The 4,577-nt window shown below is 33.9% G+C and overlaps 1 long non-coding RNA gene across 1 annotated transcript; it reads left to right on the top strand.

Annotated features, from left to right (window-relative positions):
• The first annotated feature begins 1,695 nt into the window (after positions 1 to 1,695).
• Positions 1,696 to 4,255, top strand: LOC133318294 (uncharacterized). The gene is made up of 3 exons (XR_009752455.1): positions 1,696 to 1,968; positions 2,830 to 2,914; positions 4,068 to 4,255. It is a non-coding gene; the product is annotated as an uncharacterized LOC133318294 (long non-coding RNA).
• The last annotated feature ends 322 nt before the right edge of the window (positions 4,256 to 4,577 follow it).

Below are 4,577 nucleotides of genomic sequence, written 5' to 3' on the forward strand. Positions count from 1 at the left end.
GTCTTTTGCCACACTCTTCATAAACCAATCCAAGCGAAATCCTATAATAAAGTATTATAGATCAACAACTCCTTTAGCCAGTAACTCATGAGTTTTTTTAAAGCAGTAAAGGTATAAAATTATTTGTCTATCTTTACCTAATAATCAAAATTATTGCATAATTTTATCTTTCATATAATAGAGCTTCTATTAGGTAATGTGTAAACTTCTATTTAAGAGCTTGAATTGTTTGTTTATATACTTGAATCAAACTGTTTAGCTTTTTAAAATTGTTCAAGACACATACATGGAAGGTGAAGATATATGAATAACTTTAATATATATCTCCAATAATAAACAACTTTTTCATTTTTAATTCTTAAAGAAAAACTCTATAGATATTTTTCTCTTAAGTACTTTGTGAGTAAAGTTAATAACTTTAATGAACAGTTTAGTTATCAATAAACATGGAGCGAAAATTTTTCAGATAAATTTTATAAGAATGGTTTGACAAAAATTGTAGAGAAAATCAACTATAAAATCAATTCCATTCCACTTACTAGATTATTAATGGTTTAAAACTTCTATTTTCCAAGTAAAAAAAAAAAATTATTGCTCATTGTAATCAATTAAAAGGGCAGGGATTAACTTAACTTAATGTTAATACTTTTTGTATCCAATGGTTTATGTAACTTTTATCTCCAATAAATTAAAACTATTAGATGCAAGAAAATCTGCAATTTATAATAGGTATAAAATTTTTTATTCTTATACTGATATAAGTTGATGCATCCCACAATTAAAATTACATATTTGCGAAACTAACTTTTTAAAAATGTTTGGATTTAGAATAACTAGACAATACCCGCATAAAATGGATGCACATATATATACTTTAGAAATTTATTATTGGCGATGCCGTAGTTATTTTTATAAATATTAAACTAATTGATAAATTGAATGTTTGTTAATACTTCATTGCATTATATGTATTTTTCTTTTTGTAGATGCATTATACGTAATTATGTATATAAGGAGAGAAAGTTATCTTAATTAATATTCTATATAAATTCTGATAAAAATAACAAAAATAAAAGCATAACTTTTTAAAAAAAAAAAAAATTAACTTTGTCCAAAATTTTGTAAATATATATACTCCATGATAGGGGTTCACATTTGGAAGAAGTTAGCATGACAGAGATATCAGATTTTGAATTATATTTTTATGATTATAAGCAATGTAATTATATAGAACAAGCATGTCAAACCTTTTTTTATTTTTTTGAAGAAAAAAAAAAAGCGATGTATAATGTGTACCTGGGAAGATATCATATTCAGTAAGCCTGTGAACCTCGTTGATAATTACCGTTGAAGTCAAAGAGAGTTTTGCACAATTCTGTATGAAAAGTATAATAACCATCACTAGTAGTTGTGGATTTAATTTTGAAGAATAATTAGAAGTAAAAGAAATAAAGTCACTTTTGGTGAAAGAGGAGTTAAAATGACAGTTAAGTGGTAAAAATGCGGGTAAATAAAGTTATCCAAAAAGTGAAAGTAAATATAGAAAAGTGACTAGAAAAATATTCTAGTCTTTTGGGTGAAGTTTGGTAATAAATGGAGGTGCATAGATAGATAAGCTTATACCCACTAGTAAAATAAACTCACTTAAGTGAGTAGTGAGCCACTGTTTCCCCATTCTTCTTCGTCGTGGGACAGAGAGCAAAATGAGAGAAATGGAGGTTTTGAATAAAAACCTTCCAAAATTCGTAGAGAGAGCTAGAGACCTCCAAATCACTCCGTTCCAAAGCCAAACTTGTGAGAAATTTCGAGAGGAATCCATTGGTACCAGTATTTCTGGGTGGGTTTCACTGTAGAGAGAGATCTTCATCATCTAAGATTTCGAATTTCATGGATAATGGTGATTTTGATGGAGCTTGAGGCCATGGGAGCTTAGATACTCATCTCTCCTTTGTTTTAGAGTGCATTGTGGTAAGAAATTCCCTTCCTTTTCATGTTTTTATGAAGATTGAATTTATGGTTTCATTTTGAAAATTTCGTTTGATTGAGCATGTTAGAGCTTGATTCAAGTTTAGCTCATGTTGAGAAAAGTGTTTAGATGAGAATTTTAACGGTGAAAATGTATCTGAAAAATTAAAGATACCATATTTTTGAATAGTGTTGTATACGTGAATAGTGACGTATACATGAATAGTATTGTAGAGATGAACGGTACCGTAGTACCGTATATATATGAATTAATGAATCTTGGATTAGAGGTGTGTGATAAGCTTGAATTTGATGGACTAAAGCATTGGAATCATGAAGTTGGCATGAATTCCTTTACGTGCCTCTTAGCCATTTACAAAGGAAGTATGTGCTATGAGTTACTGTTTTACAAATCGAGCATACTTTTATGCGTGGAATAATATTCTAAGGTGTATGGACCTTCGCTTTGGTGAAATAAAAAAGAAAATAAGGTAGCTCCTTTGTATGACCTTAAAATGAGTTTTAGCCATTTTCAAAGGAGGTATATGTTCGGAGATATTATTTCGCAAAGTGAGAACACTTATATGCGTAAAATAATTTATATAGGTGGCTAAGCTTGGGTTTAGGCACTAGGCAAAGAGAAATCTTATAGCTCCATTGTAATGGGCATTCTGCCTTAAGTTGGGACTATCCTAAGACTAAGTGAATGTTTGAAATTTTGTGGGGATTTATTGAACAAAGAACCACCCACTCATGACTTAATATGATTTAAGTAAAAAGAAAATAAACAATAAAGTGTGTGTCTTGTATATTTACATGGCATTATATCATTTTATTGAGTTTTGTGTTGAATTCCTTCTCTAGGTGTACCTACTGTGAACGTTTGGATTCTCGTGGAGCATGATAAGTAGCTTGCTCTTCAAGTAAGCAAACTGTAAAGCTCCAAGAGGTAAGCTCTATGTTTATGGGGTTCGCTCCTACTTTGTGTTCCGCCATAGTGTACGGACTGTGGTCAGGTTGTATGATATGTATGAGATATATGATATAGATGCATTCATATAGAGCTATATGATAATATGATATGTTTTGTTTTGATGTATTTGCTTTGATATGTGTTAATATGATATGTTTTGTTATGATATGACTTCTGTAATATGATTTCTGTAACAATATCTGGCCATTGATTGTATAGTACCCGGATGTTCGCTTTGGGGTCCTCCCTCGGGACTGATGGTGTACGCCTCTGATATGTTCTGGTTCCGCTTTGGGGTCCTCCCTCGGGAACACGTGCGTTGATTTCCGCTTGGGGTTCTCCCTTGGGAATGACTGCGTACGCCTCTGATATGTTCTGGTTCCGCTTTGGGGTCCTCCCTCGGGAACACGTGCGTTGATTTCCGCTTGGGGTCCTCCCTTGGGAATGACTGCGTACGCCTCTGATATTTTCTGGTTCCGCTTTGGGGTCCTCCCTCGGGAACACGTGCGTTGATTTCCGCTTGGGGTCCTCCCTTGGGAATGACTGCGTACGCCTCTGATATGTTCTGGTTACGCTTTGGGGTCCTCCCTCGGGAACACGTGCGTTGATTTCCGCTTGGGGTCCTCCCTTGGGAACACGTGCGTTGATTTCCGCTTGGGGTCCTCCCTTGGGAATATCTGCGTACGTTTCTGATAAGATATGTGTATATGTTTTGTTTAGTTATGATATTTGATTATATGACATGTTTTATGGGATATGTATGATGATTTTGTAAATGATATTTGTTACGTACGTTGATTTCCGCTTGGGGTCATCCCTTGGGAACGATTGCGTACATCTTTGATATAACACGTTTTGTTCTGATGTGAGTATTGTGATGATTTTTGTAAAAGATATTTGTTACGTGTGTTGATTTTCGCTTGGGGTCATCCCTTGGGAATGACTGTGTTTGTCTTTGATAAGATATGTATATATGCTTTGTTCAGTTATGATAATTGCTTATATGATGTTTTGTATATTATGTATCTGACTGTCATGCAGGAAGTGAGCCCAGGGTATGGAGGGTTTTCCATAAACCTGGAGTTTACTAGAGATTCGTCTCTAACCCCGTTTGGGGATATGATTTCAGGAACACAGTTAATTGAAGAGCCTCATGGGACAAGGACACTAACCGTGGCTAGAGGTACTAGTATGAGGATGTGGAGTTCTGGGTGGTCGGATGCTACTATTTGTTTTAGACGTATTTTTGGAAAAGATGTATTGTTGCATAGTGTTCATATTCGATACATGTACATTTATGTATTCAGGCATGATGATATGACTATGTAATATTCAGTTATGTTATGTATTGGATTGCATGCTATTAGATTTGTGGCACGGAGCCAAGTTCAGCATGCGCCCATAGATGGGTATCTGAGTATATTTGCATGACTGGTACTTCTGGAAATATATATTGTTTAAACTGTCTATCAGGAACTCTTGAGTGTGGGATTGGAAAATCCCCAGTTGTCCGATTTACAGAGGTTACTCTGTCCGATTTTCGTCTCCGTAAAATAAGAATTAAATTAGAAGAAGTATGCAATGTGATATGTCATGTGAAAAAGGATTAAAGAAAAAGAAAAAGTTAGTTCGTATTTTC

The sequence above is a fragment of the Gastrolobium bilobum genome, unplaced genomic scaffold, assembly GCF_033153095.1.
Source record: "Gastrolobium bilobum isolate Gb01-03AN ecotype WA unplaced genomic scaffold, APGP_CSIRO_Gbil_v1 utg337332, whole genome shotgun sequence".
Lineage (NCBI taxonomy): Eukaryota > Viridiplantae > Streptophyta > Magnoliopsida > Fabales > Fabaceae > Gastrolobium > Gastrolobium bilobum.